Below are 15,185 nucleotides of genomic sequence, written 5' to 3'. Positions count from 1 at the left end.
TCCCCCCTGTTGTCCTTGTCCATAGGTTCTTTATACATGTCCCTTGACTTGACCCTTCCCCTTCTCTACCCTTTAATGGAAGTGATGGAGATATATAAATTCATTCTATTATGAATTCTACTGTTCTGAATAATTTGAGGATTTTTAAGATAAAATTTAAAGTGAAAGATATTGTTACTCTAATAATATAAGAATAATATAAGTGCTCAGTTGAAAGTATTAGTGGATCCCTAAAGTCCCAAACATACTTCTAGGTTACAACTCTTTATATAGCATGGTTTAATCATTGTTTGACAATCTTTGACATCAAAACACCCAAAATGCTAGTGCTTTGAAAATGTGAAGAGCCACAGTAGCTACACCATTTTCAGCTTGTGAGGCCTGCATCCTATTCAAAGGAGAAGCTAAGGCCATGTGGCCACATAACAATGCTGTACTCCTCCATGGGACAGGTGCGGCCATCTCCTTTTTAGACTCACTGTGAACCCATCTATGGGATTCTCAGTTTCCACTCTGGAACAGACAGAAATGTTTGCATGCAAAGGATGTGTAATAGTATGCTCTATATGTGAATTTAGGCCCCCTTCTCTCTCTTCTAAAATGGAATTCTCTCACTATTTTTTAAGTTATTTCCACAAGAAATGCATTATCAGATGCAAACAATAGACTTTTTGATTAATTCATAGAAGAGAACTCATATACAAAGGACTATCTGTATTTTTGAATTTCAGGAGTTCCAACTACTGTGACTAGATAGGCCTTATGTCAGATGGCATTCTTATGAAATAGGGTATTATGTCACAAATAGAGTATTAATGAGCAGGAATTGGAAGGGGAGTAGGGAGAAACAACCCTGAATTTTATTGCACTACATTGTTTTGGACTTGGTGGAAAAATATTGGTTGAGAGGAAGAGTGGTAATGGATAAAGAACATTGATTTGGAACATTGAAATCTGATGCTTTGGCTGGGCTCTGTCTCTGGCAGAGAATTAGGTGGGAAAGAAGAACACCATTTTACCCTTGTTTGTCTCTTTGGTGCCTAACATATGTTACAAAAACAGACAACAAAAGGGGATGGAGGAGTCTACATAGCCAGCTTCTGGGACCCAGATGCATTTCTGATCCTTGGTCCTGGTCAGTGTGGGCAGCCAGATTTCAAGCCACACAAATGGTGAGTGCGTTCAGCTGACTGGAGACTTGGCTGAGAGCATTATTATTATTATTTTTTAATGGAAGGCTCTTTTCCTCAAAGAAAATCTTTTGCTCTTGCAAATCAAAGCATGGTGATATCAATATTGAAAGTTCCCTTTTTAAAAAAAAGTTAAAAGCCAAGTACAACACAGGCAACCACAGTTATATTTCCCAATAGCGCCTCTGAGTACCTTGGAGCTGGGAAAGACCACCTGGCTGTGGGGGATGATTCATCATTCAGACAGCTCAATCAGATGTTCCTCGGTTGAAAACCCCTCCGATCCAAAGTCAAAGAGAAGTCATTAATAATTAATAAGGGTGAACATAACAACTCAATTATTGCCCACTTTTGCAAATTTAGTCATTTAGCAATTCAACCACAGCTAGCTTTGAGTCACTTCAGGAAAATACTGTGGAAATAATTGCAACTATTTTCATTTTCAGAAGTTATTTGTTTTGTTTTTTAGATTTAAATGATTTAATTTAAATTATGGAATTTTAGAACACACAGAGGAATTAAAAATAATATAGTCCAATACTCTATTATTTAAAGAAAATTAAAATGAAATTCAGATAAATTACTAGTGCAAGTTCAAACAGTTTGGGAGGAATCCCTAGAGTCTTTTCAGTTTTAGCTTAGGAATCTTTCTATTTTTCTATCATCTTGTTTTTAAGAGATATAGCAATTTTTCTATCAAATAAAAGTAATTTAATCTTTTAAAACTTTAATGGAAATGATAACTAAGTGCTTTTTGACTACATTTCCATTAAAATGAATCCAGGGACTTATAGAGTGCAGGGATTCCAACTTCTATACACCGCTCCTCATGGTATTTCAGGTGATTTTGGTGCCTCTTAGGTTTTCAAAGCATGGTGTTCTGTAGTTTTCTCTCAGGGGTTTATAACCTCAGAGCCATGGATGCCTAGGATGGCCATGGATGGGCTTCATAAGGTCATGGACACCCTGAAGTGTCATGCTGAGTTTGATGAATATAGTCTAGGAGTGTTTTTTCTAGGAGGAATATTACCCTTTTCATCATATACCAGTCTAAGGGATACATAAACCCACAAGGTTAAGAACAGAGAACTTTAGATTATTTTATTTGTTCTTCTTCTTATGTTTCTAATTTCCATATTATTAAAACTGAAAAGAAAAAGAAACCAACAGAGACAAGAGGGAAGGAGGGTGGGTGGGCAGGGGAAAAGGAAGGGAAGGGGCAAGTCAAAGAACATATAGCAAGGACTCATGGACAAAGCCAAAGTGGGGAAAGATTGAGGGAGGGAGATGGGGGTGGGGGGAGGGGAACGTGATGGGGAGAAGGCGGAGACAAATGTATTTGAAAAAATAAATTAATTAATGGAAGCAAAAAAACACCCCCCCAAAATACCTTAGTGCTACTTTCTCACTCAGACTTCAAAACCAGCAACATTTTTTTCTGTCTTTTTTTAAAATCAGTTTTTCAAAAGATCACTTCTTAGGCTGTTTTTACTTGTATAATAATGATTATAAATAAAAAATAAAAATAGTTTTATAATAATAAGCTCCATGAATTCTATTGATTAAATTGTATCCAGCAGGAAAGCTCTAAATTATTTGCTGTGTGGTCTCAAACTCCTCACTTCTCCCTCCACAATTTAGGGTGAGGGTCGGAAGATGAGCAAAATCTAAAAGCGAGAGAACAGGGGCTCTGAGACTGTGCCATCTTCTCATCAAGTCATTTTCCCTCATCAAAAACAAAACAACTCAAACAAAACTCTCTTCACAATGAACTAAAGTCCAACACATTTGGCATTCAAAGCTGTTCACTCATCCTCAGGGCTGATTTCCAATATTCTCCTTCTTCTGCCGCTAAGAACTTAACCTTCTCATCCTGACCTGTGGGAATCCTGCTCTTCCTTCGAGACTTACCTAAATTTTCCAAACACTCTTCTTCATTTTTCCACTGAGAATTTTGCTTTCCTTTCTTTGGCTACACATTGAGACATCATTCATTTTTATGCCATGTTGCTCTGTGTTCTAGTTATTTATATTCATTTCCAGTGCTACACTGCAAGTTCCATGAGGACAGAGATTGTGTTTCACCTTTCCTCAAGTTTCACACAGCATATTCACCATTGCCTTACATATAATAATTACTCAGCAAGGTTATATTGAGTAGATAAATGCACCTCACTGCCCTCCACCCTTATGCTTTTATAGCAGTGGTTCTCAAACGGTGGTGGTTGTGTTCCCGGGGGACATTTGGCAATGTCTGGAGATATTTTTGCCTCTCACTACTGGAGGAAGTGCTACTGGAGCCTAGTGCTTAGTGTGTTGTAATAATGCTAAATATCTTACAATGCACAGAACGGTCCCCCCCACTCCACCCAAACAGAAACTGTATGGTCCAAAATGTCCCTAGTGCTGAGGCTGAGAAACTCTGTTGAATGTGTATAAAATGTCTGCTGTGCTTCAGTCCTTGCAGTTCAGAAGAAAGTATTGCATAGTTTCTGCCTTCTAATTCGGAAGTAGGAGGAAGGGGTGTATTAGGAAAGAAGCTTGGCTGTCGGGCCCAAGGCTAAAGGCAAATGTGAGTGTGGAGTGCTCTTAGAGTTTAGAGCCTCTTAAAGCAAGTCCAAGGGTGAACTCTGATCTAGTGGACTGGAAAATAAGACAAATAGCTAAAATACCAAAAAACAAACATAAAAATCACAGAGATTTGACAAGTGAATTCTGTTGATCATTGGCAGGTGAATTTCTTGAATTATTTTTATGTTTCCTCAGTACAGGTTTGTGCGGGCTTCAGTTTCAATGAAAGGAGCCAGAGATGAAAAAGATGGTTTCCACATTACCAAGTGATTTTGAAATTTCTTCTGAAAGTTCTTATGAACCTCTGCCCTTTGCTTTGTAGGCATACTGAATGAGTGGAATAACTCAGAAGTCCAAAAGGTACTGAAACTTTCATTGTACCTAGGTTACCGGCAGTTAATAATTTTACTCTGGAAATTGATAAACTAAGTACATGTGGTAAATCAAATAATTAAATGCCTACTGTGAGCAGATTGCAATTAACTCTTTCCATGACACAGTTCTCTGGAATTTTTTTATTGCCTTGAATTACCTGAAAAACATATTTCTATAGGTCTTTCCAAATTGAAATTGAAAAATCACTTAGAGTTGATCTCTATGCAGCATCAAAATAAATAGTCTAAATTAATGTCCTGTGTAAAATTATTTCTTATAAAATTAACTTATTTCATTCAACACATTTCTTACTTATTTCTCTGATTCTTCTGGTGGAAAACATTGACTGATCAAGTTTTTGTAGCTCACTTGTGAGTACAGAAACAATGAACCCATGGTCAAGTTGAAAGACAAGACTCCTTTTTAACAAAAATATTTAGTTATTTCAAGACAAAATTACTTTGTTTGCCTGAATTGCTTGGGAAATTGCCTCCTCTCGCCTCACTATGACAATTCAGGTTGCAGAAAAGACTTTCTAAATATAATGAAGCAACTCTTAATTTTCTGGTTTAATTTTGGAATAATATTGGGAATGTTGCATTATCTGCAAATGCGTACTAAAAATACTGGAAGATACTATTGAAAGGCAATAGAAATATTTATAACCATTTATTTTTCAGAAAGAAGGCTGATGCTTATACTTAATTACAATGTTCTTTCCAAATAAGAGATGCTTACAAATATTCATGTTTCCTGTTGGAGAGGGAAAAATCATAATAAGGAAAACATGTCCTCGGAAGCATGTGCTTTACAGAATCCTCATTATAAAACTAAATGTGCTAACAATATGATAAATGCTGAGGAGTGGCTGGGTTGGGGGTGAAGTGAAAGGAAACCTCCACAGTAGGAAAATGCCCGCATTCAGGTGAGCAGAGCTTAGGGTAACAACATGGACTCTAACTAGTAAAGACTTTTCTTTATAGCATCATGCATGATTGTTGTTCCAGAGGGACCCTTGCCACTGCGGGCCTCCATGTTTTGCTGCAGTCAGTATTTAAGGGAAATACTAAACCTAATACATTTATCATCTGATATAAAAATCATTGATATGTTATATTTAACTGAGAAATTTATGCTTGAAGTGCAGTCTGAAAATGGCAAAGATTTTCAGGTAAATTAATGGCAAGATTCAATGCAAATACAAACTAAAATTAAATGGACTCATAGTTATACTATGATTAGCTGGTTTTTTCCTGGTTAAGTTTTCTTCCTTTTTTCCCCCTTTACTTCCTCCTTCTCTTCCTTCCTTTATTCCTTTCTCCTTTCTTTCCATCCTTCCTTTTTTTCTTTCATCTTTCTATCTAAGTATGTGTACCTGTGCATTTGTATGTAAAAAAAAAAATGGAGGGTCTTTTATTTGGAAATATCTTTATATTAACTATAGGTTCATGCATATATTTTTGGAGTTTCAGTGGGTTATAAATATTTCTATGATCTCATAATAATATAATCCAGTATGTTAGTCCCATTTACATATAGAAACTTCTTCAGCTGACTATATGAAATCAAAATAATTTATGTGGATTTAATTTATTCAATAGGTATTTATTGAGTGCCTATATTAAGATCTTTTGAAAGATCACAGGGTAGAACAATGGAAATTACAATTTGGTAACAGATCATTTAACTATTTCATAACTTCAAGATAGAGTGAGTGACAATATCAGATTTTATTATTTGAATATATAAAAAAATATTTTTCTCTCTCAAGAAAATCTATAGCAATTCATTTAAAGTTTTAGAAAAAGGATAAAATCTATGAATGCAATAAGTTAACATTAAAATACTTCTTGTTCTGGGTCAGATGATCTCTAAACATTCATTATTTTCTAAACATTCATCGTTTAAAAATCTTAGTCAATGTGAACATTTATGGATGATTTATATTGTAGAGAATCTGGTAATAAAATGTAAAAATAAAATCTTAATTACATCCCCCCACTACTTCTGCTGTGTTAACGCAAGAAAACACACTCAAGTATTTAGACAGATGGCAGAGACAGCCATATTTGCCTATGATCTCCCTACAGGGAAGCGAGGGAACCAGAGCTCTTAGGATGTGTGCTTGTCTGCCTACTTTCACACTTTGAAATTCTCAATAAATGCTGATTTTTTTTCACAGCCAAATGTTTTCCTATCTGATTAGGCAGTTTCCTACTTCAGTAAGCATGTAATATGGAAGTAGCTAAATTTCCACTCTAAGAAGTGAAAAAACAACATTTTTAGTTTGGAAATAAAACAATCTGGAAGAATCAGGACTGTTGGGATCATAAAGAGCTTCATAGGGAGTAAATTTCTGATGAATCCGTACCACAGGGTTAAAGAGTTAAAGGCTTAGTTTTAAGAAGAAAGAGGCTAGGCTATGTTTATACAATAAACAATAGTTTTAAATGACTGTTTATAATAAATTATCTTGAAGGCTGTTTCTTGTCATTTAAGATTGTATTCCTCAAATAAGAGGACAAGAGCTGGGCAAGTTAGCATTTAAAAAAAAATTTGTCTCAGCTTACATTTTGGATAACACTTTGGACTTTTCCTTGGAAAAATGAATGCATGTAGCTGCTGAATGTGTTTCTTCAAAGGGAGGTGGATTCCAAGTGGCTGTTTTTTTTAAAAACATCTATTAAATTGACAAAAAGGAAATGGGAAACATTCATAAGCATAATCATCTAAAACTTCATTCTTGGGTGACACCATTTTCTATTTATCAGTTTGGGCACTCAGTGAGAAAATGGACCACATTACTAGTAGTAGTAGTAACATTTTGTAAAAGAAAGTAACTGATAGATTGAGAGGTTAAGTAGTTCTTGTTCAAAAATCCAATCCAGGTGGTCATACAATGCATATTTCGAATATTATGTGTATTTATTAACGTTTATATATAATATATGTACATATACACACAAATATATATTCACATAACAGATGAGGAACAATAAAGTTCCCAATACAGTTCATGCTTTCAATCATTAACTGACAATATGGTTATAGAAATAAACACAGAAGTAGTGTAAAGAAGAGTGCACCTAACTCTAACTAGGAGGTAAAAAAGACATTCCAGAGAAAGTGGTAATTGAGTTGCATGATGAAGAATATTTGGAAAAAGAGCTTCACAGAGAGTATGTGTAAATACTGAGAATGAATAAGTGTTTGCTGTATCTAGGCAGCAAAAAAGCAGTGTGGTTTAACTGGACCAGCTAATTAGACGAGAATGGAGGGATAAGCAAGGCTTATATTATAAGGGCCCTGAAATCTACTTGTAAATTTTGGGTGTTTGATTTTATCTTGTAGACAATAGAGCCATTTAAAATTCCTGTTGTGGAAGTCTGTTCACATGTTGGGAGGGTCTTTATATTTGGGTTCTAAAATGATCATTACAGTTGTCGTATGTAAATATATGGGAGAGAGAAGGGTTTGTAGGAATAGAAGAAAATAGAATTCTATTGTAATGATCTATGCAATCAATGATAGGACCATAAATTAAGGTGAGACAATAGAAATAGAAAGGGGAAGAGAGATCAAAGAGAAGTTTAGAAGAAAACTCAAGTGTACAATGAATAATTTAAGAGAGTGGAAGGATGTGCTATTAACAATCATGCCAGAAAAATAGGCATACATTGGGGAAGTTCTGAGCAACCTAGGATATCTCTAAGAGATCTAAAATCAATGATACCACATTTGAGAAGAGAGAAGGAGAGAGAATTATTTACCATGCTTTGAATCATGGATCTGCTATAATTTAGCTGAAACAGTATTAAACAAGCTTCTTAATCTCTGCATAGTTTCAATTTCCTCACTTTGAATGGAGACCATAGGGTTGTATGATGATCAAATAAATGTATCTTGTGAAATCATAGTATAGTGACTGACACGAGATCTGAGCTATACCGGTACTTGCTCTTAAAAGAGTAAACAGTTCACAAAAAAGTGGGAATTTGAGGTGGACTTTGAAAAATAAATAGACTAGCAACATGTAGAAAATATGAAAAGGAGAGAAACTATGATTATCATCAGATGTATATGGGAAATGGAAAACAGTCTAGCTTGACTTAATTGCACAGAATAAGCAGTGAAGATATGCGTATCAGAAGATCAATTTGGAAGGTAGCACACGAAAAACATGAAATGCAGAAAATTTAGACTTTTACTTAGCAAACAATGAAATATCACCCAAAAGCTTTTCAGTAGGTCTAGCCTCTGAGAAGAGATTGCATTTGAGGAGGAACAAGTAGATGTTTGTAAAGGTCACACAGTAATTTGGTACAGGCAAGATGACAACCAAGTTCTGTGTGAACGGACCCACAGCCTTGATCTTTTCACTGTGCCATATAGGTTCTTCAGAAACCCTGTTGCCAGCTCCCCTGGTATACTGAGGCATAACTGAATAAACATGTTGTTTGAAGAGAAAGTGTGTTGATGAGTATTGGCCAAAACATAAGCTCAGAAGCCAGCTGTGTTATTCTATATAAACTATAGAATATCAATATTCTTCACTTTAAAAGGAATGGTGTTTGTCATAGAGTTGGTGAATATAAAAATTCCAGTTTTCTAAAATTGTCTATTAAATTTCTAGAATGGTTTCCTGCTGTGTGTACTTCTACATGTACCCTTAAAATAAAGCCCCATTAAATGAACTTACTTGAATTTACATTCATTCCTTACAACCTGTAAAAGTTTAATTGGCCTTTAGTGATTCAAATTATTTTATGGAAATTATATAAAGAATTTTTGCTTGGCACACTCTGGATGCTTAACACATAGTGGCTATTTCATAATAATATTAAGATCAGAAGTGACCCATCTGCATGAAGCTTTATAGTGTAGTGGATAAGAGCAAGGAATATGGAGCCTGACTACTTGTTACAAAGTCCTGCTCTGACATTTACTAATCATGTGACCCAGAGCTAGTTACCTATATATTTAATTGGAGGAAATAGTATTACCAATTCCATAGAGTTGTGAAGATTTAATGAGATAGTATTTGTTAATGCTTAAAATACTTTCAGGAAAATAGTAATTTCTGAAGAAGTATATGATATATAAAAAGAATAAATAAATAGACAAACAGAAATGTCATCCTGTCTAATCTTTTCTGGAACATGTCAAATCAATGATAACTATCACTAACTGAAAATTTCTGGCCTGGAATGACTGTAACTGTTTATTCTCCTAAACTTGTTATGTATTTAAACTTGAAACATATATATAAAATATATATATATACACACATATATATATTTCAAGCTAAGCAACTTTCCTTCATCCAAAATATTCCAGTCTTTACTCCTTTATTCTTTTTGTGTTCTTGTTATTTATCACACACAAAAGTAGGAATGCAATAGGTACTCCATGAGTGCCTGTGGGATATAATAATTTCAATATTTAAAAGAGATGTATTGAACTTGGCAAATTTCACACTTTTGTATATTGATTAGTTTTTGAGTTTTGAAAAGAAAGAATATAACATAAACGCAAACAATATATTTCATGATCAGAATCCCATGATTCTGGATACATTTTTTCCAAAAATAAATTTATGCATTAATTAATTATTTCTTGAAATCTTAAATCTAACTGCATTTACTCATATTAATAATTTATACTAAAAGTGTGCATTACCATAACATTATATCACAACATACATGAATAATAATAACTGATGGCTGGAAATCATTAGTATGTGACATAAAATAGGAGTCTAGATTGTAGAAATAGATAATACTGATCGTAATAGTATTGAAAACAAAACAATGCTATGTCTTTGTAGTACCCTTATTTTACATGTGAGGAAACAGAGGCACAGGGAAGTAAGGTGTCTAGTGAACTCAGGCAATTCAATACCTGATGCCACAAAAGGAAAACAAATTTATATTATGAAAATGGTATTACTTACTTTTATCATGTTTTTTACAAAAATAAAAAAGTACCTGGAATGAATAATTGTGTATTCACAATATTCATATTTAAGCTTTAATAATTATAGCATCTAAAATATTTAAGAATGTAATTCAGGTGTCATCTTTATGAAAAATAAATAGTAATTTGATAATAAAAGAGATTTTGTTACTAGCTTAATAATTTCAATACAGTTCCCACATATACAGAGAACAAAATAACAGCTGTAGAAACTGGGAATGAAGTAAACATGTTTCTCTACAGCCATGACAATATTATGCATTTTATTTTTTATCAATGGTTTATTAAAAAGATAGGACAAAATAGATATACATACTTGAAATATAAATAAATTTTTTCACAGGACTGGGTCTCAAGTAGACTCCACAAGATTTTGAAGACAAGATACCAACTGTCAGACATCCATGAAAGCCAGTGTTGATTACAAAAGGGCAATAAGCAAAACACTTTATTTAGTGTTTATTTTAGTGGTATCCTTAAAAAGTCAAATCTCCAACATCTGTGCTCATTCTGCCACCATGCTATTGTTTTTACTGTTCTAGAGCTACATTTTCATATTCATCTCTATATTACCTAGCTTCTAAAAATTTTTGGCTTCTATTTTCACTGCAGTTATATTGCTTCATAGTTCTACTGCATATTTCTTTGGCTTTCTAATTTTACACACTGCATGTAGTTCTCCTATAGTCTAACTTCTATTGACTCTTCTGACATAGAAAAGATATGCCTGGGACCCTTGATGGTGTACAGTGTTGTCAATGAGAAGAACTTGTTTTTTCTCATAGCGTGTCAATTAGGTCACTGATGGCAATGTTTGTGTTTGGGGGATAGTGTTGGCAGAGTAGCATTCTAATAGAAGGCCTGTCCTAAAGTATGCCCTGAGACAAGGAAAAGAGTGGGAAATTTCTAATCTCATTGGTTTAGGAGTCAGAGATGGAACTTTGATTTAAGGACAGATAATTGAAAGGGAAAATCTAAGCCTCCCTGCCCGCAGCCCCTCCCCCAGCCCCCCCGCCCCCCAACAACAAAACACAGGAAGAGGAGCCACAATATCAGGAGGAGCAACACAGGTCTGCCTGAAACATCACTCATGGATGAAGAGTCTTTGCTGACCCTTAAATAACCCATGCATAGGACAAGGCACTGGGGAACTTGGTCAAAAGCAGGAAGGTAAATAGCTAGAAAATTGCTGAGCAACTACTGCCTGTTGCTGGCAAGACAGAATTTAGAGTTCAAATTCTACCAAGTGAAATTGGCTTTGTTGTAAGTCTTATCTTAAGATTAAGGACTGCAAAGGATAAGAAATATGCCCAAGACTAAAGACAGTAATAAAAGATCTACTTCTTCTAACAAAAGGTAAATCAAAGCCTCTAATACTCAGAATGGTTAGCCAATTATTTAACTGCCTCTTAAAATAAAATTAAGAAATGGTAAGAAGACTATAACATAATCTAGAGTCTTTACAATAAGTTTACCATAAATATTGACTAATAATAATAATGTTACTAGACATATAAAGAAGAAAAATGTGATTCAAATCAAGCAAAAAATAAAAACAGTCAATTGATGTAGACCTGCACATGACTCAGGTGTTATACTTATGCAGACAAGAAATTTAAGTTAATTATTATTAAGATTAAAATAAAAATATAGTAATAATAAGTGACAAATGGACAGTTTCAGCAGACAGATTAAAACTATTTATAAATAAATAAAAATTCCAGAACTTAAAGACTAATATCTAATGTGAGAAATCTACTAAATGGGCTTAATAGCAGATTGGAGAAAATTTGTAAAAGGGTAAATAAACTTGAAGACAAATTAATAGATATTATCAAATCTAAAAAATAAAAAAATAATCAGGATAAATTTTAAAAAATTACAGAGTATTATCATTTTGTGAGGGAATATCAAGTAATATAATAAACATGTATTTGGGTCCCAAAAGAGGGGAGAGAGAAAAATACAGAAATAATGTTTAAGAAAATAATGAGTAGTTATTTTTCCAAATTTGATTTAAAATATATTGCCTGAGAACTCTATCCAATGAGGCAAGAAAAAAGAAATAAACAGCATAAATTCAGGAAATAAAGAAATAAAACTATATTTGTTCAAAGACCACAAACCTTTACACAAGAAGAGTTTTAGTGAATTTTAAAACAAATTACTTTACAAATTGTACGAACCAATCTTCCTACAAAACTTTATAGATTACTAAAGTGAAGGATTCACATAAGTGGAGATAAATGACTCAGTGGAAGAGAACAGAAGTTTAAAATTAGCCCAACCATATATGGTCAGTACATTTTCTACAATATCACCAAGCTAATCCAATGGACAAAAGAAAGTCTGCAGTATAAATGGTGCAGAAATAAGTGGGTATACATAGGAATAGTAAATCTTGAGCCCTGCCAAATACCATACACAAAGTTGATTCAAGTATATCATAGACTATATGTAAAATTAAAACTCAAAGTTTCCAAAATAAATCCTTGGATAATTTCTTGGAGACTCTGTGATAGTCAAAGATATCTTAGAGAAAATACAAAAAATAAACAAATAAACTATTCCTAAAAGAAAAAATGATAAATTAAACTTCAAAATTTCTTTTCATCAATAGTTATCAGACACAAAATAAAAAGGTATGTTACAAAATGGGGGAATATATTTAAAACACATATATCTGATAAATGACATATCCAGGATGTATAAAGAATTCCAACAAGTCAATTAGACAAATAACTGAATAAAAAGTAGATAAGAACTTGAACAGACAGTTCATTAAAGCAAATATATGACTGTGTAATTAACTCATAGAATGCTGTTAAACATTAGTTATTAGAGAAATAGTACCACAAAATAGCTCCTTGCCCATTAGAATGGGTAAAATTATGCTAATATTTTATTCTAATGCTTCCAGCCATCCAAAATATTCTTCCCCAGAAAAAAATAGTTGAGTATCCATGTGTACTTCCAGAGACATTTTATACATATATAAACATATAGTTGGTTTTCCTTTTTAACATAAATAGTAGCATACATTATATGCTGTCATGCACCTTTATTTTTGGGAGATCTACCTATATTAGTACGTAAATTGCTCATTTTTTTCTAACCTCATAATGTTCCAGTTAGGGGCTTCAGTTTAGCATTATTAAAGTCATTTAATTATATGGTTCAAATCTTTAATACCAAAGAATTATTTCTCTGTTACATTTCTCTGCCCAGATCACCTGACACGTACATGAAAAACATGATGGTAAATTTAAGATAAATGAAAGGTAATAGATAATGTCACTATTACTACTGTGCTGTATAAATCAGCTAATACCCAAATATCATACAATAGCCAAACAAATAATTATAACACTTCACACTTATTAAATTAAAAACATGTTTTAAATAAAAAAAGATTTCCTAATTGCCTTTAGTATAATCACAGGAAAAAAGTATGACTATGTGCTGCAGATATTTCAAGTGAATGAAAAATTAAAAAATAATCATACAAATCAAGCAACAGAATATAGTTTCAAGAAGAATCTTTTGGAACTTTCAAAAGAGAAGGAGGGAAGAGATGCTGTCATTTCATCAAAGTTACTCAAAATAATAAAAATTTCATTATAAAGTATAGTTTATTTTATGAGATTTTTTCTTATATATACAATCTTTCAAAACCATTTTAGTTGTTGGTTTTTGTTTTTTTTTTTTCTTTTATCTTAGCCTGATTGACCGAAGGGAGTGAACTTTTCTTCACTTTTAGAAACTCAGTACCTCCTTAAGGCCAGTTTCCCTTCCGAGTGGGAACTGATTTCATAGAGGTCAGCAGAAGTGAAACAGCTGTACGACTCAAATCTCCATTCAGGAATGTGCAGGGCTCTCTGGCCAACACTGTCAAGTCTATGGTTTGTATCTTGTTCCTGTGAATGAATCCCTAAGTATGATGCTTGAAATTAAGCAGTGCTCAAGTGGTCTAAAGAGTCATAAATGGGTATTTTTTTAACTGAGGTTCATAGTTTCCCATTTTTACTTTAAAATCTAACGTGTATTAACCTTTAATTTAAAAAAAATAGGGCAAACACATAAGAATATTTTTTAAATAAAGGTTATCTTCTCCCCAATGCAGTTCTCTATTTCACTTGCCCCTTTGTCTAGAAGCAGCCACTGTTACAAATCTCTTGTTTCTATTTCCTAAATGATTCTATTATTTGTAAACAAATGATAGTATGCTGTCAATAATAATAAAGGCAAAAACACAGCTGCAGAAAAAATCTTAGAAATATATTCCCACCTAATAATGTAATTTAAAGATCAAAACCTTAATTTCGGAAAATGTGCTTTTTGCTTCCTGTGCAGCTCAAACTACACATTGTACAGAACACTCAAAAGCATGATGTACAACACAAGTGAGAGGTTCTAATGCATTGCTTTTGAGTTGGAAGTAAAGCTGCCTGGAGGTTTTGAGCTTAAATGCCTCACCATTGGCTTTCCTCCACTCTCCCTTTCTTCCTCAGATGGAACTGAAGCCCTGACTCACAATCCTCTTGGAGGGACACAGGGAAAGAAAGAAGTTACTTAGGCACCATTGTTCTATATCCAACTAATACCTGACCGAACACATGACATAACCTGGAGCAGAGCTGCTATAAAAACGTAATTCCCCTTCAGCCCCTCCATCTAAATCATCAGAAAGCTTCCCTCCACTGATTTAAACAAATTTGGTCTTTGACCCCTAGAGTCAGAATTGGCCTCAACAACTCTTTCGGGTGGTTGTAGTATTGATTGTTTGATGTATGTCAACTGGCATAAAATGCAATGCTATTTCAAAACAGATCTTCAAAGAATGCCACATATGCCCAAAGTCATGGTAACAGTCTCTTTATTCCGAGTAAATCAGTAGCATAAAACACTGCAGGTTAATGAAATAATGCTCTTTGTTGCATCAAGCTTTGGCATCTAATGCAGCTGTGATTTGTGGTGGTGTTCAACTGGTTGCAACAGCTGTCAACATGCTTCCTATAGGACTTCAAAAGGCTTCCAATAAATACCAAATGCTTGAAAGGGTTCTCATGTGTA

At 33.7% G+C, this 15,185-nt stretch overlaps 1 protein-coding gene across 1 annotated transcript in view; it reads right to left on the bottom strand.

Moving 5' to 3' along the window:
* The window catches only part of AGMO (alkylglycerol monooxygenase), a 292,433-nt gene that overhangs the window by 157,412 nt on the left and 119,836 nt on the right, over window positions 1–15,185 (bottom strand). The gene's annotated exons all lie outside the window — the stretch shown is intronic.

This window comes from Pteronotus mesoamericanus, unplaced genomic scaffold (genome assembly GCF_021234165.1).
Source record: "Pteronotus mesoamericanus isolate MK-2021 breed Mesoamerican mustached bat unplaced genomic scaffold, CSHL_Meso_final scaffold_85, whole genome shotgun sequence".
NCBI lineage: Eukaryota > Metazoa > Chordata > Mammalia > Chiroptera > Mormoopidae > Pteronotus > Pteronotus mesoamericanus.
The sequence above is the reverse complement of the archived record's forward strand: the minus strand, read 5'-3'. Positions and strand labels throughout refer to the sequence as shown.